Source organism: Apodemus sylvaticus, chromosome 15 (assembly GCF_947179515.1).
Source record: "Apodemus sylvaticus chromosome 15, mApoSyl1.1, whole genome shotgun sequence".
Lineage (NCBI taxonomy): Eukaryota > Metazoa > Chordata > Mammalia > Rodentia > Muridae > Apodemus > Apodemus sylvaticus.
In genome coordinates this window covers 33,970,013-33,995,436 of record NC_067486.1, presented here as the reverse complement: position 1 = coordinate 33,995,436, position 25,424 = coordinate 33,970,013, and the positions used below count along the sequence as shown (strand labels likewise).

Below are 25,424 nucleotides of genomic sequence, written 5' to 3'. Positions count from 1 at the left end.
ACACAGCAAATAAAAATAAGCAAATCCTTAATAAATAGTGTCTTCAGAATCACTGTTGGAACCAAGTACTGACCTTAGAGCCTATTTCTGGATTCCAGCATATACAGGAGACCAGCTGAAACATGCAGCCTCATGGACATACATATATGGATACGGATACAGAAATGTAACCATGTTTGTGTATGTGTATGGATATATGGATATGGATACATATGTGTATATATTCAATATATATCTATGTTTATGCATATCTATATCTATATAGTCAATCAGTTCTGTTTCTCCCTGAGTAACACAGCTACGCAGCAAGTCTGAGACCAGCTTGGGATGGATGAGAGCTTGCCTCAAGCAAAAAATATTAAAATTGGAATTAATCACCTTTGCAATATAAAAATGAGTATCATAAATATCTAGTAAATCTCTACAAAATGAACCTAAATAGAAACAACGCTAAATGACATAGTTTAAGCTTAGGTCTTTTCACTAATATCTCAAGGAATGAGCTCAACAAATTGGGAAGCATTGTATCAAGGTTTGGGGAAACATCAAATCTAGAGTAATGCCAACAAAAACTGCCAAGCCAAATCCAAACTGCTAAATAATTCGAAGTGGAGATATTTAAATGATCATAAAAATGCTCTCAACCTTAAAAGTAAACCAACAGAAAACTTAACAGTAGTCTCAAAAGAACGTAAATTTTAGCATCAGCAAAACATTTAAAAAACAAAGAATATTCAATTTCCATAGAGATACTCTTTTTTCTGTTAATTAATTTATTTATTCACGTTACAGCCCAGTCACTCTGCCCCCCCATCCCCATTCACACAGTCTCTCCCCCATACCTCCTTCCCTTCTCCTCTGAAGGGTGGAGGTCCTCCCTGGGGTGCTCCTCCACCCTGGCACTTCAAGCCTTTGCAAGCTAGGCACATCCATAATGATTTTCTTGCAGAACTAGGACTATTTTAATTTTCTCCTTAAAAACATATATTCATGTCCTCTGCAAATGCTGTTAGAATAAAATCACATTTTCATATATTGGAAGCATACAAGAAATCATTATTATTAATTTTGGTTTTAAGCATAAATCTTGCAATCTTCTTTCTTCTCTTCTCCCCCTCCCTTTATTGCTTTGTGTGTGTATGTGTGTGTGTGTGTGTGTGTGTATACACCCTTGTGCAATGCAGTGATAATCTCCCTCCCTCTTCCTTCCTTTCTCTCTCTCTTTACTTCTTTCTTTCTTTCTTTCTTTCTTTCTTTCTTTCTTTCTTTCTTTCTTTCTTTCTTTCTTTCTTTCTTTCTTTCTTTCCATTCCTCTCTCCCTCATTCAGTCTTTTCTCCTTCCTTCCTTCCTTCCTTCCTTCCTTCCTTCCTTCCTTCCTTCCTTCCTTCCTTCTTCCCTCCCTCCCTCCCTCCCTCCCTCCCTCCCTCCCTCCCTCCTTCCCTCCTTTCTTTCTTTCTTTCTTTCTTTCTTTCTTTCTTTCTTTCTTTCTTTCTTTCTTTCTTTCTTTCTTTCTTTCTTTCTTTCTTTCTTTCTTTCTTTCTTTCTTTCTTTCTCTCTCTCTCTGACAGTGACTCCTTGGTCAGGAGCTCACCAAATAGGCTAGGGATCTTCCAGTCTCTGCCCTGCTCACTGCTGGGATTAAAGACCATCTTGCCACACTGTCAAACAAAATAAAACAAAACAAAACACACACACACACACACTAATGCCTGAGTTCTGTGAATGGGACTAAGGTCCTCATGACTGCAGTGTAAACTTACTGAGTGGAATATCTCCCTAGTGCCTCATGAGTACCTTACATGTTACAGTTGAGCTGATGAAACACATATTAAAGTGGAATGCATTTCATAATTTCAAAGGCTGTAACATAGATTTGTAGTTAAAAGATTATTGGATCAAGTTGAAGTGATAAATTGTGTACCATGTCTAACCATTTGTCAGTCCTTTCCTATGAAGTGAACCATTTAATCTATTTGGAATCATGTCCCTCTTCTGCAAAATGAACACAATTAAACCATCCTATTAGGATGATAAAGTGTAATAGTTATTATTTAAATGTAGTTTTGAATCCTACATGATTTTCTCATGATACTATGACTGTACTCCTGGCTTCACAGGTAAGATATTCCAAATTCTTCTTGTAGTTATTCAGTTATTTTGTGTCCAGGTCAGGGGGTTGTCTTATTCCCTTATGTGATGGGGAATCTGCTGGGATTGGTCTTATGCATTGTGTATTCAGATGCTGATTTCCATACCCCAAGTTCCAGTCACAGTCTGCACATGGACATTGTCATGAATATGGGAGATTCTCCTGTATCAGTCCTGTGTAAAGAATGCTCCCTGATTGATTATCTTTGATTAATTAATAAGAGGCTGAACAGCCAATGACTGGACAGAGGAGACAAAGAGGCTGAGCTTCCGATCCCAGCCAGGGAACCAAGAGAGACAGGTGAGGGTCCGGGGGAAGGCCCATGAGGCAGAGGAAGAAGATGGTCACCATGAGACCAGGCACAAGGAGGAGTCACTAAGGGAGTTCTCCATGAGGACAGAGAACTACAGCAGAGCAAGCCAAGAAGAGACTGAGTGAAGTAACTTGAGGTGTGTGGCTGGGAAATACCCTAGAGGATCAGGAATATCTGCGCAGTTATTGTGCTTGAAGCTGGTTGAATAAATCAATAGATCTCCATCTCAATTATTTGGGAGCTAGCCGGGTTAGGAAAAACCTGCCGCTTTTAAATTTCATCCCACAGGGATCTGATACTACTTCTGTATTCCACAGATAAACTAAAGCCGACTCTCTCACAAAGCACATACTTCCTTTCAACATGAATTCTACAATTTATATATGCATTGCAATATTCACATAATACATCAGGTTAGTTGTTTCCAGGCAAACATCACATTCCTGTATGTGACATTGGTTTTGGTATGAGCTTCTTTAGTCTCTGTAGTATTGCTTATTTACAATTTAAAAACGTCGTGATTAATTTATGTGCTTTTAAAATAATACAACAATTTTAATAGGTTCTTCTCTATATCCTTAGGGTTTGAGCGTAGCAATGATGTTCAATAAGAATTGCTATTTAGTTTTAATGTTGAGAGATATCTGGGAGGAAAGGAAATGCATAGAATTAATTGAGCTTGGTCTTGGTAAATGTCTTTTATACAAATTTTTGTCCAGATTTTAACCCTTTATTCAAAGGGTCTTTCTGGGATTACAACTATAAAACAAAAATTGATCTCTTCTAATATCTCATAGAATTGATGGTGGCTACTTGAATGAAATCAGGAACTAAAGTGGAGTGAGCCACAAATGAGTTTCAGAGAATGGTTCTTTGCCCACACGAATTCTGGACTTCTCTTGTCAAAAATAGAAACTCTCCATCACATGCAACCCAGACTTAGTTACAGAAGGGAAAGGAGAAGACACCATTTCTGTCACTTCAAGCAGAGTGATAAAGATTGAAGAGTCCTTTGCTTGACAGACACAGCTGCCTGGCCTCCAACAAAGAGCAAAACGATGCTTGAATGGTCAGTGCCGCCGTGCTGCAGCAGCCGGGCTGGAGGCAGGCGGAGTACTGACTAGTCCACTTGCTGAACCTATAGTTTATTAATGAAAACTTGAAGAAAAGTCTCAAGAAGATGCAAGTAGCTCATTCCTTGTTACTAATTAAACTAGTCTCTTCCAAAGTCTTTTAGCATTTAAGGCAGCACTCAGAAATCTTGCTTACAAGGCTAACTAAAAAAAGTCATGTATTATATATAAAGTATTAATAATATCTCAAAAATCAATGTATAAGGAGATCAAAACATATATATGGCATTCTCTAAGGACATTTTAAACATAAAATATAAATTTAAACATAAAATTGTGTCACACAAACCTTGACCTCTTTTTAATGTGCATGTACTAATCTCCATTTACATAAAATATTCTCTTAGGCCTTTATTCTATTAATTCTCAGTATGTGGGCTACTACACTAATACATTATTTACAAGATAAAAAAAAAAATACCTGCCCAGGGAGGCTTTGCAGGTGTGGCTGCTGTATGTGTGTTGGTAGGTGGCAGACAGGAGAGAGGTTATTTCTACACTCAGTGTTCTGATCTATGACCATTTGAATGATTAGTAGCCTAACCTTCCCTGAAAAAGCTAGTCTGAGATGACCATTGGCCTGGCACCAGGGGTCCCTGACAGGGAGCTAGCCTGAGATGCTAGGACTAGTCTAGCATCTCACAGGCTTGATGGTGTACACTGTGCCTGAAACGGTCAGCCTGGAGTCATAAGGCACTCCTAAGGCCAGTTCTGAGATGACCCCAGACACTCAGAGACCCTCAGCACCACTAAGAGGGTGGTAGAGAAATGGAAGAGAAAGAGAAAGAGAAGGACATGAGACAGAGAAGGAAGAACAATGAAGAGAGGAAGAACTGGAGACTAATGTGAACAGTTGGTGATGCTACCTGGGACCACAGTAGGGTCCTGGCCTGTACTTCCATGAGGAAGCGCGTCTGGGTCAGCGGCCCTGCACCAGGGGACTGCTGCTACCAAAGGCCACCTACCTTAATTGCTAAAAGACTGGTCTGGGCTGCTGCCTGGGGACCGGGGAGATCAGGTCCGGGCAAACGGCGGGAGTTGTGAGAGAACAGGCAACGAAGCTATGAGCAGGGGAGAGCTGACCGTACCACTTGCCTCCTGTGCCTCCTGTACGGTGGCATGGATGAAATAGTGATACCCTCTTCCCAACTCACCTCCTGGGGCAGATAGGAGATTCTCCCTTGCGATGATCATGAGAGAGAGAGGTCTTCCCCTTGGCAGCTGCAGCATTGGGGGGCGGGGGGGGGTGTGGCGGCGGAGGGAGAAGGCTCTACTCCTACCTCACAGGGGTAGTACAGGAGAGCTGGCTCCGGTTGTCAGTGCTGTAGGTGAGCTAGCCTTGCCTCTTGTCTGCTGTGCAGTGGCATTGGTGTGAGAGAGAGAGATCTCTTCCCCTCCCCTTTGACCTCAACACCAGTGGCAGGTGTGAGAGTTGGCCCTGAAGGGCATCATGGGAGCATGAGAACTGTGGACCCTGTATCTCTTCTCACCTGGGCAGCATGGTAGAGCTGGTTCTGGATGTGGGGTTTGCAGGTGAGTCAGCCCTGAGGGCCTGAGCACAGGAAATCCAGCATTGCCTCTTGTCTGCTGGGTCAGAAGAAGGAGAGAGACTCTCCTCCCCTCCCTCATCCCTGGCCATCTATGACACGTGGCAGAGCTGGCCCCAGGTCGTGAGAGTGGGAGAACTGTCCCTGTCCCTCACTGGCTGCAACACATGGAAGACCGAGTTGTGCACCTTGCCTGGGCAGCAGGGTAGAGCTGTCCCTGGTTGCAGGGGATGGTGATGAGCTGGCCTTGGGGATGTGAGGGTGAGAGAGTTGGCCAGCTCAGGTACTACACAGGCCCAGATCCAGGCTTTAAATTGACGTACTCTCAACTTTTACCCCCATCGATGAACTGCTGCAGTGCATGAAGGAGCCAGTTGTGCAGACCCAAAATTACAGGATCTCCATGACACAGGGCAACAGTAGGATATCTGAGAAGCATCCCAGTGAGGTCCCAGGATAGCAGAAGCCAGAGGCCTCAGACCAGACCAATGAGTCATTGCAAAAGCAGAGAAGTACGGACGGACAGAAAGGTACACTGTGGGACAGACGGACAGAAGGACAGAAGGGTACACCGTGGGACAGACAGACAGAAGAGCACACCGTGGGACGCGCTGTGATACACTGCAGCTTCTACACGAGTTTTTTTTTTTTTTCTTTGTTAGGGGGAGGTGGCAAGGGTAGAGGATGGTACGGGGGCAGGTGAGATGAGTAGGATTGGTGAATAGGATTGGGGTGCATGATGTGAAACTCAAAGTCCCAATAAAAACTAAAAAAAAAAAGATAAAAAAGATAAAAAAGCAATAAACAAATGAGCTTAACTATAGGCAGAGATTTCTGGGTGACATAGAAAGTCAAATATTCATAAAAGATATGTATTAATGACTCCTTATTTAATAGAAATATTTTGTTGAATATTGTTGGACATTACTTCTAAACAGCTGAAATATTGTTGTTAAAAAGTAGTCTTATATTCCTATTTTAATAAGATTAGAATTAAAAAATTAGAATAACTATAGCAATCTCAGCTTCATATATATGAAATAAAATAAATATATCTCATATATATGAAGTAAAATAAATATTTATTTTATATATATATATATATATATATATATATATATAAATGAAGAGTGATAAAATGTGTTATTGAGAGTTTATGAAATTTTCTTCCCTTAAGGTTTTGTTATATAAAAGAACTGGCCATCTGGCTTGGAAATGTTAAGCACAGAAGACTGTGTGACAAAGCTTCTGTTTTTTTTTTTTTTCTCTTAATTTTATGAAAGCCTTTGAGAGAGCTGAAATGTCATATAGATAGTCACCACTGCACAGAGAAAGAGAAAATGTGAGAAGGTTTCTAGAGACTCACTCCTACCCCAGGGTGACTGTGACACAGTCGGTGACTCAGTTTGTTGATAGATGCCTGAGGACGTTTTCTTTGACACTCTTTATGGGGAGCTCAGGGACTCCTTCCATCTGACACTAAGATCAAAAGGTTCAGTTCCTCCCTATAGGAGCACCCGGGCCTGGCTGGAGACAAGTGAGGAAAATAAAATATAAACAGCATGGCACAGAAGCTCACAGAGATTCACAGGCAGGAGGCTACTGAGGAAAGGGCTCAGGGAAGGGAAAAAGACAACTTAGTTCTGGCAAATGACTAAAAGTTCTGCATGATGATCAGTGGAGCAGACTAGGCAATGGAGGAGGCCCTCCAGGGCAGAGGAACACTGCCTTTGAGATACACTTGACGGGTGGCCAAGGCAGTGCAGATAGATATTGTAAACATAGATCAAAATTGATCCTAAAACTAACTTGGTGGAAACATGGACAAGAATGACTCAAGGGGACAAGGGATGATTCAGGGAGGTGACTATGAAAGGTGGCAAAAGCATCCAGGCCCCTTCAGTTAAATCAGTAATGGGTACTTAGGAGAGCAGAGCAGAAGAGAGGGCACACAGGGAGACTGGCTGACTTGAATTTAGGGAGAATTGAAGGAGGGAATCTGGGAGTCCCTTTGATGAGATATAAGTGGCTAAAATGCTTGAATGAGTCAGGGGAGTATAATTATGAACTTATAGGCTGGGCTTGGAGGTTATCAGTTTGTCTGTATTTTGATCTCCAGTGGTTTTAACTTAATGTGATTTGTGGTAGACAGAAGACAGGGCACTTCACTCAAATACAAGACATGTACCATTGGTGCTACTCAGTGTAAATACTTGTCACATTAATGGCACCATTGGAAACCTGGGAACTTCCTCTCTTTTGAATTTTCATGACTTTCGTGCTACATTTCCAGTTTGGTGAAACATTTTTATCTTCTGCTATTTTCCCTTTTTAAGTTAAAAGAAAAAAGGGAGTAAAAGCTTAATTTCAAGACTTTTAGCTGATACTAAATGTATGAATAAAACCAACAGAAATAATATATCTTTCTTTCTTATGCTTTGTTCTTAGTAGTATTAGTTTTCCATTAGTAACAATGGTAGGGATTTTAATTTTTCTTTAATATCAAAAGATAACTAAGTTGAAGAAGAAATTAGGAAGAACCAATGACTAATATCCACTTATCAGTGAGAGCATACCCTGAGAGTTCTTTTGTGATTGAGTTACCTTACTCAGGATGATATTCTCCAGATCCATCCATTTGTCTAAGAATTTCATGAATTCACTCTTTTTTTTGGTGTCATTTTCTATATTCTTTGTTTACATTCCAAATGATTTTCCCTTTCTGGGTTTCCCCCTCCCCATAAGTCCCATAAGTCCTCTTCCCTCCGCCTGTTCCCCAATCAACCACCTCCCACTTCTCTGTCCTGGCAATCTCCTGCAATGCTCCATCAAGCCTTTCCAGGACCAGGGCCCTCTCTTTCCTTCTTGGGAATGATTTGATATATGAGTTGTTTCTTGGGTATTCAGAGCTTCTGGGCTAATATCCACTTATTAGTGATTGCATTCCATGTGTGTTCTTTTGTGAATGAGTTACCTTTAGTGGCTGAATAGTACTCAATTGTGTATATATACCACATTTTCTGTATCCATTTCTTCATTGAGGGACATCTGGGTTCTTCCCAGCTTCTGGGTATTATAAATAGAGATGCTATGAACATGCTGAAGAATCCTCTGGATATATGCCCAAGAGTAATATAGCTGGGTCCTCTGGTAGTATTATGCCTAGTTTTCTAAGGAACCACCAAACTGATTTCCAGAGTGGTTGTACCAGCTTGCAATCCAACCAGAGGGAAAAAACCATTTTCTAACCCTACATCCTATAGAAAGCTAATATTCAAAATATGTAAAGAATTCAAGAAGTTAATCTCCAAAAATCAAATAACCCAATTAAAAATGGGGTACAGAGCTAAACAAAGAATTCTCAGCAGAGGAACCTCGAATGGCTGAAAGACAATTAAAAGATGTTCAACATCCTTAACCATCAGAGAAATGCAAATCAAAGCAACTCTAAGATTCTACCTCACAGCAATCAGAATTGTTAAGATAAAAAAACTCAGGTGACAGCTGATGCTGGCAAGGATGTGGAGAAAGAGAAACACTCTTCCATTGCTGGTGTAGTGGGTAAAACTTTGGAAAACAATCTTGTATTTCCTCAGAAAATTGAAATAGTTCTACCTGAAGACCCAGCTATACCACTCCTGGTCATATATCCAAAAGATGCTCTACAAGAACACATGTGCCACTATGTTCAGAGCAGCCTTATTTATAATAGACAGAAACTAGAAACAACATAGCTGTCTTCAACTCCATTAAGTAGTCCAAGGAGACAAGGTTTCCTGAGCATGGTGGGTGTGTCAGCCAGACAGTGGTGGTATGGAAATTAATAGCAAGATGGTGGCACAGTATGAATTAGTTTCTTGTGTTCAAAGCTGACTGACAAAGAGAAGACTGGACTAGGATGGTAGCTGAAGGGCTTAGCATCCTGTGAAGCTTCTCTGCTTGTCTGAGTGGTCTAAGCACAGGAGAGATCCCACGTTAATAATATACTTACACAATGGGATCACTAATAAAGAAGAGGCTAAAGTTTGGAGGGGGTTGAAGCCTCCTCCAAGATTATTGTGGGACTCAGCACAGAGAGAGGTGAGCCTTAGAGGAAGGAAAACAGCTTAGCAGATGACTGACAGGGGCTGAAAGTAGTGAGAGAGAGGCCTGTCTGAGGCTGCTCAGTCCCCTCAGAAGAACAGTAGAATCCTGCTGAGGGTGAAGGAGAAAAGGAGCTACTTTATAAACCAACTAAATCTCTAATGAGCTCACAAGCTGCTAAGCAGCACTGGGAGTGCCAGCCAAGACCAACCTTGATGAGAGGAAGGACGTAGGAAGTGGAGACTTTATGGAGTTCTGATCACAGTAATTTATACACAGGACCCAGGCAGCCATGTGGTGTGCTAGCCAAAGCACAGGTCCACGTCTGAAGGTCTCTAGAAAGTGCCTTTCTCAATGTTCCTAGCCATGGTAGGAATTCTTACAAATGTCTGGAATATCACCCCTACAGCCTGCTAAAGGAATCTGCTTGGCTGTTGCCTTTTCCATTATTATTATTATTATTATTATTATTATTATTATTATTTTAAGTCAGTCATTCCTTCTGTTGTAGTTTAATTCAGGCAATAGCCACTCCCATTTTAAAGGCAAACCTCCATGCTCCCTCCAGCTCCCTTTAATCTACCTTTTGAAAACTCTTCAAAGATTTGTGCTATATATAGCATTCGTTTTTTTTTTTTACCGCCACATCTTTTCTTTCCTTTTATTATTTTAAATGACATGTTTCAGAATTATGCATACAATTTTATTTAGGGTTTTGAATAGGTAACCGTGTGCCTGTAATTCAAAGGCATTAAGTGTTGCTCAGGGGCAAAACGGTTTACCTAGCAAGCACAAGTTCCTGTGTTCACCCCAGAACCGAAAAGAAAGCAAAACTGAACAACATAGAAGTCTCTGGTGTATCCTGGTGCATCCTCTCCCACTGAGGCCAGACTAAGAAGCCTATTGTGGGTGGGGGTGGGGGTGGGGTGGGGTTGTGGGTGGGGTTGTGGATGGGGTTGTGGGTGGGGTTGTGGGTGGGGGTGGGGATGCTGGGCTCTCTCCAGCCCCTGTATACCCTTTGATTGGTGGCTTAGTCTATGGGAGCAGGAGTCCTGGTTAATTGGCACTGCTTGTCTATCCTACGGGCTTGCCATCCCCTTCAGGGCCTTCAGTACTTCTGCCAAGTCTTCTATAAGGGTCCCTGACCTCCATTTAATGTTGCATCTGCATCTGTGTCTGTTTCAGTCCTCTGCTGGATAGAGGCTCTCAGAGGACAATTAAGCTAGGTTACCCACCCAGAGGGGCTCTGCCTTCTCAGAGGTGAAGGGGATGGGGGATGGGGGCAGACGTGACAGGGAGGGCAGCATTTGAGATGCAAATAAATAATCAAATAAATATAAAGTGGAATAAGACTAGAAATTAAGTGTGACAGAAACTGTACAAATACATGGAGACCGGAAAACACTCTGCAACCATTCCTGGGCTATTGAAATAGAGGGAGGGAAGTTTGTAAAAAATTATAGGATAAATGGACCTTATCAGAATATCTGCGATACAGGAAAAAAACCCAAAACCAAAACAAAGCAAACAAAACAAAAGCCAGCCCCATTTCCCTGATCCTCAGCATCCATCCGTTCTCATCCGTTCTCTCACCAGCACCTGCTTCCTCCCTACATGGATCCAAACCAAACCATGGCTGAACCAAACCATGGCTGAACTAAACCATGGCTGAACCAAAACATTGCTGAACCAAACCATGGCTTTACCAAACCATGGCTGAACCAAATCATTGCTGAACCAAACCATGACTGAACCAAACCATGACTGAACCAAACCATGACTGAACCAAATCATCGCTGAACCAAACCATTGTTGAACCAATCCATGGCTGAACCAAACCATGGCTGAACCAAACCATTGCTGAACCAAACCATGGCTGAACCAAACCATGGCTGAACCAAATCATTGCTGAACCAAACCATTGCTGAACCAAACCATGGCTTTACCAAACCATGGCTGAACCAAACTGTGACTGAACCAAACCATGGCTGAACCAAACCATGGCTAAACCAAACCATTGCTGCACCAAATCAGGGCTGAACCAAACCATTGCTGGCTCTTGACTTGTTGACAAGGTTTCATTCATAACCTTATTTTTCTTTGTTAGTCATAATGCACAAAGTCTGACTTTTTTCTTATGTTGAATATATTTAGAAAACCTTTTTATTTCAGTACATGGAAAGTTGCCTTAATAATTTTAACGGCTGGATAGTTTTTCACTGAATAGATATTCATGATTTACTAAACTCTTTTTTTTTAAGTTTAGAGGCATTTAGATTTTGTTCAATTGTTTGCTAAACTTTGAAAATATATTAATTTACCTAAATGTAACTTCATGCCAAAGAAAAATTCCTGGAATTAGAACCAGTAGGTTTATAATTTCTGTTCAATGTTATGAATCAATATTTAATCATCATCATTATAATTTTGACTGAAATGACTCATATAAACATTGCTATAAAAGTGGAAGGGGAGGGAGAGGGATGGAAATAATATGAACACAGTACTCATATATGAGTATTTTCAAGAAATTAGAGAGTATCAGAGTGTGAGAATTTATTTCAAAGCTACTCTCCCTGTGTACCTTAGCTCAAGCTCTCTATGGGTTAGCCTTGAACCATCCTGTCTCAGCTGAGACATAGTTTGAACCTTGAATGTCCCCTGAGAGGTGTCTATGTATTGAGGGCTATTGGGAGGCAGCACAACCTGGAGAAGGTAGGCAGAGAAGGAACTAATTAGGTCAGTAGTGGTGTGCCTTTCCTTGAATGGGATATCGGCTCCTGACCTCTTTCCATGTCTGCTTCCACATTACCACAAGGGCTCCTGTTGTGTTTTATAAAAAGATAAGAAAGGAAGGAATTTGTTTGGTGGACATGCAGTATGGTGTGTGGGAAGGGATGCCTCTGCAGCCTGTGCTGAGGCACCCCTTCCCCACTGAGGTACCAGGCACCCCATGGTATAGTATAGAAAAGAGTTTATTCAGAGCATGGGCAGAGTAGTTGAGAGAAAGGCAGAAAGGGGGACAGGGAATGGGGAGAGGTGGGGACAGGAGCAAGAAGAGAGAGAGAGAGAGAGAGAGAGAGAGAGAGAGAGAGAGAGAGAGTGCAAGAGAGCAAGAGAGCAAGACAGTGAGGAGGGGGCAAGCAGCCCCTTTTATCATGAGTCAGGCACATCTGGCTGTTGCTAGGTAATCATGGGGCGGAGCCTAGATTAAATGCTAACAGCTCCCACCCTTAGTGATGGATGAACTGGGCTATCACAGACTCAAAATAACAGGGCCCAGCTCTCAGAGACTGAAACCTCTGCAAATTGATTTTTCTCAGTTATTTTGATTCAGTCACGGAAAGTTGACTAACCTGAGGGTCATTTAAATTCTCAAATAATTTTTGTCATTGAACCCTTCCGCAGCCCTGGACATTGCTAGTGAGAACTTTCTTCCTTCTTAATGTATTTTTATCTTTTGATGTTTCTTGTCTCACACATTTCTGCACTTCTCCTGAATCTTCTGATTGCTACATCCTAATTCCCTTGCTCTTTGCAGTCTTCAATGTTTGATCATCTAAATATCTTTTCTTGTTTTCCCACAGATTCCCAGTGTTTTGAATGCCATTTATGTATGGGCGATGGACAGTTTCATCTCAAACTCTAACTCTTCCCTTGAGCTCTGTCCCAATTGTCCCTTGAAGTCACTGTCAACTCCCTGCCAGTCCCTCATGCTCCTGCAGCAACTGTATTCTCAGAGAGGAGGCTGAACCCACACACCTAGGCAGGAACTCTGTTTCCTCTCCTTCTGTCACCAACCAGAGCAGTCTGCCAAGTCTTGCTTCTTTTATCTCTGAATACATCCAATCCCCGCTGCTTCTCACCACTTTCTGTTGCTACCACTGGATAAAGACTGTGTGATAAGTAATGCTGACCACCTCCTTGCAGGGTCTACCTCCCCACGGATGAGCTCTGTGTCACAGTAAGTGTATCCTGGTAAAACACTTCCTGCTGAAAAACAAAACAAAGTAAAACAAAACCAAACCTTTATTTCTTCCCATATGCACAGAAACAAAGGGAAATTCCATACTGCGTGTTTAAAGGCCACAAATCAGAGCTGAGAGAAGATCCTGCAGGAATTGGTAGGTCAGGTCGTTGGATCCAAATAGTCTCAGCTCTCAAATACTCAGGGATGCCCATCGATGTCATTTTGGCCACCTTATGTGCCTCTCTTGGCTCTGAAACATTTCTTGTTATAATTTGAAGTTGCTGGATCATTTCTCTGTTAGCACAGGACCAAGGTTCTACGTGGGTCTGTGCTGGATGGCTACAGATACCTCCATAGGGATCACATGATCTGGTTTCAATCATGGTGTCACATTTTTTTTTTTTTTTCTGTTCAAAAAGCATCACTCCTACTTAGGAAATTGACAATGAAGAGTCCTGCCATCCATTTAAAAATATTATGTTCAGGGATTTGAAGGATGGCTCAGCAGTTAAGAGCACTAGCTGCTCTTCCAGAGGACTTAAGGTTCAATTCCTAACACCTACATGGCATCTCACAGCCATCTGTCAATTGAGTCCCAGGGAATTGGATGCTCTCATCTGTCCTCTGTGAGTACCACATGCCTATTGTGAATAGACATCTGTGCACATAAAATAATGGAAAAAAGGGCTGCTATATTTTATATGATCTATTTTGTAGTCATATCCTAGAGAGTGTCCTTCAAACATCCTTGAAATTATTTCAGTGACAGCTAACCATTTCAGAAGAGACCACTGTCACTAGAAGAGAACTTTCCATATCTCTGTACTTTCCATGAAGATGTTATAATGTTGGAAGCATATGAAACGACCACGTGTGCCAAACTCTATGTGAAAACAAGGCATTTCCTTACAGAGGTGAGCTGTTATGATCAGTTCGGTGGTAGCATTTATAAGAACAATGTATCTAAGAACTTCTAAAGAAGCAGTTGAGTGGTATTTATTTATTTATTTATTTATTTATTTATTTATTTATCTACCTATCTTAGAGAATTAAAAGGGCCTGTTGGGTGTGCTGCATGGAGGCCCCCCGAGGAAGCCAGGGGGAAACCCTGCATTGTTACTTACATCTTCATGCTAATAAACAAAACCCTCGGTTGTCTGCCGGAGTGGCAGCTTCTGTGACACACACAGCCATTAGCTCTGATACACCCAAGTGGATGAAGCTTGAACAAATGACACATTAACTAAGGAGTGCATGGGAAATGTTATTAAAATTACTTTGATAAAAATGAGAAATTAAGTTATATGGTACATCTGGGAACTTGTGTCTAATACCAGGCAGGTACAACGTTTGTCCTAAAGCATCTTAGTTCTTTGAAGAACACCAGATACAAAGATGAGTAGACCACCTCTGAATGGGCTCAGTGGATAACAATTTTCCTTATGGAACTGACCTTGAGCAGGTAGGTTTGAATGAGACAGACAAAGGCAAGAACAACTTCATCTCATGAAAAGAGCTGGAACTAGTGATATTAGCATTTGCTCTTACAGTTTACAGAGGGGGGGAGGGGGGAGGGAGGGTAATTGAAAGCCATAGTGAAGAGTTGTTTCCTCAGTCTCCCTCAGCTGTGTGGGATTGTCGGATCCTTCAGTGGAAGACAGCCAAGTTCAGTCTGTCTCCCCATAAACAGACATTTAGGGCAAATCAAATGTAAATATCACCATGCTGTTGCTCACCAAATCTAGGCTCACAGATGTATATGTCAACGGGATAGAAACAGAATTCATTTGAAAACGTATTATTTCCTTTGTCTGGGCACTAGTACCTTTAAAGTGCAGGTGAAGGGCAATCAATGACTTAGGTCCTCCAGAAAAACTTGAGGGCTGGGCTGGCTACCTGTTTTTTGCCTTCTTAAATCTCCACCCTTCATCTCATCCTCATGCTGTGTTAATCACGGAGGTGCTTAGGAACCACTTAGCTACAGGAGGAAACAAAGTCTCTACCTTAGTGTTTTCCTCAACTGCTTGGCAGTACATTTCAAGCGTGTTTCTACCCAGTGGCCAAACCAAATTCTACACGGAAGGCAGCCCGAGTGCCAACCTCTGGGCATATGCCTGCTCCTCTCCTCCCTTTCTTTCCTTTACGTTTGGCATGCAGCCGCGGTTCTTTGAGCCCCTTTCGGGTACACACACCAGGAGCATGAGCATGACCCCTGAGCATGACCCCTCATTGTGCTGTCCCTTCCTTTTCTTCGCCTATTGGCCCCTGTAAACAAGAAGAGACCAACAATCTCTCCTAGGCAAGTCCCTGCAGCAGCTAGGGACTTTGCTGCGGAGAGGGGAGAGGGTCTGCTTGGAGCTTTCCCACACTGACCCCGACCCACGGAAAGTAAAGTTGGAAAACTACCAACGCTTTCATGTCTACACCCTCCCGAACTCCTACACAGATCTTATCATTTTCTGTTTGATCCATCTCCAAATATGACCAAGTGATGGATTCGGTGACACTCCTGACCTCTAGTTGGGTTTCTGCGCATCCTAGCCTCTACCTTTGGCAAGCTCACTTGATACCTGCACCCTAATTAGGATGCTGGCATCAAGGTCTGGAACTCACACCTCTCTCCAGGATCTGGGACAGGGTCCTTCCATGCACTGAAGGCCACTTGCTTCACCCAGGATTGTGCCTTGCCCCCAAAGTTAGCCCTGGGGAAGCAGAGACAGCGAGTTTCAGTTTTGTGCGGTTCCATCAAAGTAGGGGGTGAGGGGAGGAATTGCCGTTATCTCCACCCCACCTCCGCCTCTGGCCCAGACCCTAGGGCTTCTCCATCCCACGCCTCCCGCCCGGCCGCCTGCCGCGCGCTCTCCAATGCCCGGGGCAGCTCCGCGTACTCACCGGAGCGAAGCTCAGGGGCTCTGGTCCCTAGCCCTCCGCGGTCGTGCCCTGGCGACAGCAACGCGTCCCGGCTGCTCTGGGCGGCGAGCTGACTGCGCGCTGCAGCTTGGGGCGCAGCTCCGGGGCGGGTTCCAGAAGCCAGTCCACCCAAGGGCCGACGCCCCGGGGCTCTCCTCAGCACCCCGCTCTTCTAGCTTTTTCCACTTTTCCTCCTCCTCCTCCTCCCAGTCTCTTCTTTCGTCCCCTCTCCTCCCTCCCCGTGGACTGATGCTTGGAGAAGGGAGGGGGAGGGAAAAAGTCCCATCCGTTTAACTCCACTGATACCTTGGAGATTATCTGTTCGGGGAATCTGGAAATGACGCGAACCACCTTTCTGCAAACAGCTTAAAGAAAACGATCTTGTTTCCCTTAACTTTTCATCCTTGGACGAACTCCTTTCTTCACTTACGTTTTAAAATCTCCATCGAGGGCACATATAGTCATTTTAGGCAACAGTTTTGGAGAGTGCCTTAGTAGGGGGTCACAACTTCACAAAGTAGGCATTTCTTGGAAAAGAATTGGAGTTGAAGGCAAAGGAAGGGTGGGGGGCAGGAGGTAAGGTACTGAATCAAGGTTGATTTAGTTTCTTTTTAAAGTAGTGCAGGTGGTTCACGCCAGAGACATCTTGGAATCCAGCTCCACTGCTCTCCCCAGGATGTGACCTTGAAAGGGTGTTTGACCTTTGCTGTTTTGCTGTTGCTTGTCCTTTTCTTTCCTTCTTCTTTCCTTCTTTCCAGACTTGTATTTCTTAGCCCTTTACAGGGCTTTTATCAGCCTGCCAGGAACTGCCAAAATCTGTCTTGACCTTGGAATGTGACTGTTTCCTGGAAGGTAGACATTTTGCAGGACTTAAGCAGGTCTCCATTGGGATCTCCAAGGGATAGACTTTCTTGGGCAGAGCTATACCCACTGTCCAGTGACGGACCTAACCACGAGAGAGTTGCCCCCTCGGGCTGACTGTAGATTTATCTTTCCTGGGAAATCCTATCATAAAGATAGGCTTTCTGCTCTCTCACAAGCCAGTACATCCTATGATCCAAAGGGAATTTTTAGAAATCTGCCTTATAAACCAAGCCTGTGTTTTCTAGCCCATGTTCCTTCTGCTGGTGACGCCAACTCTGTTCCCTGGCATCACATATTTAAATGAGATGCTGTCTATAGGCATAAGGCCTGGCACTCAGTAAATGTTAGCTGAATTGTGGTGATTTCAGATCAATGTCATCATTTACTTCACATTTTTATTCCTTTACATATTTCTTAACACTCACCTCCCCATGTTTCAGATTGCATAGTACTAGCCCCGTTGCTTATAAATATATGTCAATGTAAATATATGGCTACTTATTTAGGAACTATGGTGGAAGCTGAGATTTATAACACTCAGTGTAAAATGAAGTTGTTGTCCTTGCTATTATATTGACCATCCTAGTTTGACCTCCAGCATATTGTACAACAAATCTTGTCAGTGAAAATGTGCAAATCAAATAGGTTTTCTTCTTCAGTTTAAGACGGTAATAGGAACCAGCTTGAAATGTGAAGAACTGAGGAACTCAAGTTTGGTCATATTTTCAGATGACAGACCTGGACGCGTACAATTGCGAACAGTAATACGATGACAAACCTACTGGAACAGACTGTATGAAGTGAAGCTAGAAGAAAGACCACACCTGTAATGCAAAAGGGATCTAAGTTTTCAGACGCTCCACTGCCGCTGCTGCAAGAAATGAATTTGCTTGGGTTCTGTGATGAAAAACCACACCTTGCACATTGCAGTAGGACCTTGTGCCCTAGAGGGATTCTATTGTTATTCAGTGCACAGATACTTAAGCTAGCAGTGAGGTTGGCATCCTAGCCCTCAGCGAGTTTTCTCTGGGTGAATGGAAGATAATGTAGAAGGAGCACCTTAGATCGCTTCAATAGATATTGAACTGCTCTGGAGAGGCCTGGGTCTCCGTGAGAATCTCATCAGAATCAGGTTTTAAGTTCAAGACTGGCTAAAGAACTGCAAACAAGTTCTTTTTCTACAAGTTCTTTTCTTTTTTAATAGATGCTTTTATTAGTGTATACTAATTCTATAAAACAATGGGCTTTATCACATGCTCCCAGACACGTCTATAAAATGCTCTGATGGCGTGCAGTCCACTATGACCTTGTCCACCCAGCCCTCTCACGAATGCCCTTTCTTTTCCAAGTCATGTTCTTTCTGCTTTCCAACATTCCATTGTTTTAATTCAGAGAGCAAATATATGATGTCTGTCTTTCTGACTCCTTTGTTTCATGTTACATGGTGACCTTACTGTCACCGCTTCTGGAAATCAACGGCTAACAAGCTATCTCAGTGGCAGAATGAGAGGACCTAGATTCTGTACCTATCTCTAGAAGAAAACAAGGGCCAAAGTCCCACAAGTACAACTTGCAGGGTGTGCAGAGTCATGCTTCTAAGCCTAGCACTCAGGAGTCGAGGGTAAGTGGCAGATAAGCTTAAAGCCGTCCTAAGCAGCACAGTAAGGTGTATCACACTCCTACAGAAATCGTCACTACTAATTTATTTTTAATCTTGAGCATGGGTAGCGAGGGTCATGTATCTTTTTGAGCAACCCACGCTACTTTTTGATCTTTGCCAGAGAGAGATTTTAACCAAGGTCAAATGCACAATCTCAGTAATATTGATCTCAATTTAAAGCTGAGTTTAAGCTCTGTCATTTCTTTCAATTAAGCTGACTGCAACCGTGAGATAATTGTAAAATCCTGCACAATTAGCACAGACAGTGCAGGCATAAGTGATGGAACCTTTTCAGAAATGGGTAATATTTCCCTGAGTGATATTTGCCTAAGTGCAGAAAAATTCACCTGTCTTCTGTCCCTCCTAAGTTAAAATAAATGAACTAATTCCACGATATCACAAGATCGATCACTGGAAGTTTATTTTAAATGCCATTTTCTGTTTTGGGAAAAGCAGAGTGAAATGAAAACTCATCATGAACATAAAAGCAATCAATAAAAACTCTTCCTCAAGTTTATGACAAAATGGTTTGTATGATGGTTTTGGCCGCTAACTCCATTGGCTGGTTACTTTCTTCTATTTTTTGAAGAGGAAAGCTATCTTAGGGTTTTACTGCTGTGAAGAGACACCATGATCAACATGACTCTTACAAAGGAAAACATTTAATTGGAGCTGGCTTACAGTTTCAGAGGTTTAGTCCATTTTCACCATGGCTGGATGCATGGCAGAATGCTGGCAAACATGGTACTGCAGGAACCAAGAGTTCTACATCTTGATCCAAAGGCAACTAGGAGGAGTCTATCCTCCCCCAGCAGCCAGAAGGAGGCTCTCTTACATACTTTGTGGAGCTAGAGCACAGGAGAAGACCTCAAAGCTCACTCCCACGGTGACACACTTCCCCCAACACTTCCCCCAACAAGGCTACATCTCTCAATAGTGCCATTCCCCATGGGTCAAGCATTCAGACACGAGAATCTATGAGTCTAACCTATGCAAACCATGACAAAATAAAAGACAAACAGGTGAGACTTCTGAACACAGCTAAATAAACAATTCCATAATATAGGGAAGACTAGATTGAAAATAATCCTTATAATATGATGTTTATTTTCTCAGAGGAAAAAAAAACAACAACATTTCTGAGGCTGCTTCTGACCAAAACTTCGGGCTCCTGAGCTGGATTGACTTTCAGTGTAAATCCTTACAGTTTCCATGGCAGATAAATGCATGCCGTCTACTAGACATGAACAATGTGATACAAAGGAAAGACAGAGGAGGGGGATGCTTTCACATCTCACGGTGGTCAGTTCAGCCGTGGGAGCTCACCTCTGACCCTAAGCAGACCAGCAGTAAACAAAACCAACAGACCATCAGCACAATTCCCTACCTGTTGCCACAGTTCTATTTCAACTCCCCTTTACAAGCATCCTTTTATTCGTTAAATGTTATTAGTTCTTTGAGAATTTCCTATGATGTCGATGTATTTTGATCAGAGTTATTTCACTCTTCCCCAGTCATCCCTACCCACCCAGCCTTTGTGTCATTTTTCCTCTTTTTCACATTAGGACCAATTTGTGACGCCCAGATATTGGTGAATGTGTGATCTTCCCCTGGGGCATCATTGATTTGCCAGCAGCTACATTCTTAGAATGGTGGCTGTATCTCCTAGCAGCTAATGATTGCAAATAGCATCATGGCTAGAAATAGGATCCTGTGCTCAAATCCCATCTTCACGTTGGGATTTGGTCTGTCTTGGGCTTGCACAGATTTGGTTCCTGTTGCCAGAGCCACCATGAGTCCACATGTGATGCTGCATTGCTTTGTCCGGAAGATATCCTTTCCTTATAGGCATCCAACACCCCTTGTTTTTAAAGCCTTTCTGCCTTCTCTTCTGCAATGACCTCTGAGCGATGGGCAGAAGAGGTGTGGAATATATGCTTCCTTTAGTATTGAGCATTAGCAGTTTCCTATTCTCTGCATGTTGTCTAGGAATGAATCTCTGTATGAATTATTATTGGCTACAAACCGAAGCATCTCAGGTGAGAATTGAGCAATACATTGATTTATAGATAAGTATAACAATAACAATTGATTTATAGATAAGTATAACAATAAGTCCTGAGGAACTGGCTTAATACCATATACATTTAGCAAAATAACAGCAGCAGTTTCTCCTTTAGGGCCCGTGGCTTTTATAGTTATATTCCTGGGCCTGATAATGCTACTGGGTCTGGGTTCCATTTTGTGGCATAGCACTAAAATCCAGTGAGAAAACGGCTGGTTATTCCCACCTTTCTGTGGGACATGTAACACCAGTGGACATGTGTTTCCAGGCCAGTCATTAGTGTAGCTTTCAAGGTTTACAGCTGGGTATGATTGACAATTCCATTTTTCCTGGGAGTGTGCACAGATACCACCTTGTGGCACTATGAAAAGTAGCCAGTATGGATGGCGCTTCCAGGAGAACACCAACTTGATTTCCCCCATGGAGGCTCAGGTGTGGGGTGTCCTCAGCAGAGGTCAGGTTTGGAGAGAGTGTAGAGCTAAGGACAGCAGCAATAGTCATGTTTAGGAGCCTATGGGACCTCACTGAGGTAAGGACTCCAAAAGAAGTAATCTATTCCTGGCGCACGGATGTTTACTAGTTGGCATCTCACATCTAGTAGGGGCCTTTTTGTCCTGTTATAGTGTAAATCTATTTTAACTCTTCTTGCGTGTGTGTGTGTGTGTGTGTGTGTGTGTGTGTGTGTGTGTGCCTGTGTGTTTGTGTATTTTTCCATACAACTTTTCTTTACTGTTTTTAGTGTTATTTATCCCATCTCATATTTTCTCCTATATTCTGCCCTCCCCTCCACACCACAATTAACTCTCCCTGTTACATTATTTCTCTTTAATCATTTATCCCAGCATGTGCTATCACTTTTCTATTGAAAAAACCTTTCCCTGGTTCCTTAGAAATTTCTTGACCTCTGGGCATTCTAAACGAAATACACACACACACACACACACACACACACACACGAAGATTCAATACCAGCACCTATAGATGGGAGAAATCATGGAAGTTTTCTTCTGGGATTAGGTTGCCTCCCTCAGAATGATTGTTTTCAGTTCTAGTCATTTACCTGTGGATTTCATAATTTCATTTTTGTTAATATCTGAGCAATAATCAATTGTGTAACTACATTATATCTTCATTATCCACCCATCGTCTGATGGTCATCTAGGCTGTTTCCATTTCCTGACGATTGTGAACAGTGCAGCAGTGAACATAGATGAGAAGGCATCTTGAGTAGAGTATGGAATCGTTCATGAATACTGGAGAGTCATAAAGCTGGATCACATATATGGTGGATCTAGTTTTGGCTTTTTGTGAGACATTCAAAATGATGTCTGTAATGGCTGCACTAATTTTCACTTCCACTGGCAGAGAATAAGTGTTCTTCATTCCCCACATCTATACAGCATTTACTCCTCCTCCTCCTCTTCTTCCTCTTCTCTTCTTCTTCCTCTTCTATCTCTTCATCTACCTCTTCTTCCTCTTTCTCTTTCTGTTCCTCTTTCTCTTCCCTTTGCCATCTGAATGGGGTGAGATAAAATCCCAAAATTGTTTTATTTTGCATTTCTTCAAGAGCTAAGGCTTTGACCATAAAAAATGTTTCCCAGCCATTTGTGTTTCATTTTTTCTTAAATTTCTTTGTTTAGTTCTATTGCCCATTTTAAGACTAAGAAGTTTGTTTCCTTGGGTTATGTACATATTTCAAATACTAACCCTCTGTCCAGTGCTTAGCTGATGAGGAATTTTGACCTCTCACTAGTATGATGAGGATTTTTGCTTCTTCACTAGCATGATGGTGTTCCCTACTGTGCAAAACTTTTAGATTGTGAAGTTACAATTATTTATTAATGGTTTTAATGCCTGCATCATGAGGGTCCTGCTCAGAAAGTCCTTTGCTGTGCCATTGCTTTCCTGTATATGCCTCGCTTTCTCCTCTCAGACTTGGGGCATCAGGTATTATGAAGAGAGCTTCTTTGTTTGCCTGGTTTTTTTTCCTTTTTTTCTTGGATATTTTATTTATTTACATTTCAAATGTTATCCCCTTTCCCGATTTCCTCTCCAGAAACCCCCATCCCATCCCCCTGCTTCTATGAAGATGCTCTTCCATCTACCTACCCACCCACTCCCACTTCCCCGCCCTGGCATTCCCCTGTACTGGAGCATCAAGTCTTCTCAGGACCAAGGCCCTCTTCTTCCATTGATGTTCATCAAGGCCATTTTCTACTACATATGCAGCTGGAGCCATAGGTCCCTCCATGTATACTCTTTGGTTCGTAGTTTAGCCCCTGGGAGCTCTGGGGGTGGGGTGTCTGCTTGGTTGATGTTGTTCTTCTTATAGGGTTGCAAACCTCTTCAGCTTCTTCAGTCCTTTCAGAGCCTCTTAGGTGACAGCTATCAATCCAAGAGATTGAGATCCTCAATCCAAGAAAATTCAGGGCGAGAGATAAGAATCATTTCATTTTCTACATGGAGCTATCCAGTTTGACCAACATCTTTGATGAACATAGTATCTTCTTTTCAAAATGTGGGTCCTATGTCAAAAACACGGTGGCTGTAAGATTGTATATCCTAAATTATAGTCCATTGACCAAGGACTCTTTTAATGTCAGAGCAAAGCTATTTTTTTTTTATTATTTTGCTCTGTAGTATAATCTGAAATATGACATTCTGCTGTTGTTGTTCAGGGTTATTTGTTTTGTTTGCTATTCTGAGTCATTTTTATTTTCACATGACATTTAAGATTCTTTTTCACTTTTTGTGAAGAATTCTATTGGAATTGTCATAGAGACTGCACTGAATCTGTACATGGTTTTGGTATAATGGCCATTTTTATAATATTAATCCTTCTAATCCCTGAGAATTATAATTCTTTCATCTTCTGGTATCTTTTTCAATTTCTTTTTGGTGTTTTAGTGTTTTCATTTTACAAGTCTTTCACTTTAATTTTAGATTGATTGCAATATACTTAAATTTTGGAGGGTACTGCAAATGGTATTGGTTCTTCATTTCTTTCAAGAAATCATGTGTTGTCATTTGCAACACATCAAGATTTTTTTTTATGCTATTTGTATCTCTTTTATATCTGTTACTTGCTTGTCTTCCTATTCTGGCTAAGTATTTAACTACTATGTTGAACAAGAGTTGGGAGAGTGGTTCTTCTTATTTTATTCTGATTTTATTAGAAATGCTTTGTATTTTACTCCATTTTGTTTGATGTTGTGGGGTGGGCTTTCTGTATACTGCCTTTATTATGTTGTATTTTGATATTCCTAAGAAAGTTAAGCATAAAAGCCTTGACAGAACTAGCATTAAAGTGGAATTAACTAGACAGATGTAGTGAGATATGCCTGCAATATAAGTATGTATGTGAGATTGAAACAATAAGATAAAAAAAGTTTTGGTTGGACCTCATTATATATTAAATGCCAACCCAGTGTGGGCTATTTTTATCAGACATTGAACAAAAGAAATGGCAGAAAAAATACTTGAATTTGGTCCTAAAATTCAACTAACCATTAATCTGTTTGATGATTTAAAGAAGGGATTTAATATCTTCTAATTTCAATCAACAAAAAGTTAACATCATAACAAATCAGTTGTACCTATCTTCAAAACTGCCTTGGGTGTGGAGCATATAGTTCATGGAGTTAGGCAAAGAGTAAGGTACTATAGAATATGAAGTAAATATTTTTGGATGAAGAATAGCAATAGCATGAGAAGATTTTATCACCTAATGAGGTATCTCTGAAGAAACTATTTTTTTTTATTAGTATCACCATAAAAAGCATCGTTGAAACTGAAAGTGTTTTTGCACAGGGCCAGCAAATGCAGGGCTCTGGATCTTTCTGTACCAGCAAGTACTTGATCCATTAGAGTATAATGACAAATAAAAATAATAAATATTAAAAAAATGTGTACTTAACATGAACCGATTCTTTATCCATCTTGACCTCCTAATAAGCCTTTGTTTCTACACTGAGGTCAAATCAGGCCAATAAACACAAGACTGATTCTATCAGTCAAGGTAAAGGAGACCCCGGCTACTGACTCACTGCCTGCTCGTGGGAACATGTGTAGTAAAATAGGCTTGAGTGCAGTGCTTAGTCATGGAAATTTACTAGAATGAAAACAGGTTTAAAATGAGGTTCTGAAATGCTTAATATGGCACAAAGTTGATTAGAACCTTTAGTATTTAAGAGACTAATATATGCCCTTGAAAATAACCTGTGGTTATTTAAAAACGTGTAATGTTCATTCTATTCCCATACCGATGCTGCTCATGGATGCGAAATGAGACAAATTAACAGCTTCATAACGGTGTTGATGTATTGCTATTGCTTAATTAAGTGCAATTCTTGAAGGCCTTTAATGAAACTTACTCAAAAAGGCCCCTCCTTCCTCCTTCTCCTCCTCCTCCTCTTTCTTCTCCTCCTCCTCCTGCTCCTCCTCCTCCTTCTTTTCCCCTTCCTCTTTGTAATTCTCCTCCTCCTTTTTGAAACAGACTTAATGCCAGTTGTTGGTGGGGCATGACTTTAATCCCAGCACTTGGGAGGCAGAGGCAGGCAGATTTCTGAGTTTGAGGTCAGCCTGGACTACAGAGTGAGTTCTAGGACAGCTGGAGCTACACAGAGAAACCCTGTCTCGAAAAACCAAAAATAAATAAATAAAATAAAATAAAATAAAATAAAATTTAAAAAAAAAGAAAGGAAGAAAGAAAGAAAGAAAAAAAAAGAAA

At 41.7% G+C, this 25,424-nt stretch overlaps 1 non-coding gene across 1 annotated transcript; it reads left to right on the top strand.

Moving 5' to 3' along the window:
- The first annotated feature begins 4,016 nt into the window (after positions 1 to 4,016).
- On the top strand, positions 4,017 to 4,143 carry LOC127666392 (small nucleolar RNA SNORA17). Its single transcript, XR_007973607.1, has one exon. It is a non-coding gene; the product is annotated as a small nucleolar RNA SNORA17 (small nucleolar RNA).
- The last annotated feature ends 21,281 nt before the right edge of the window (positions 4,144 to 25,424 follow it).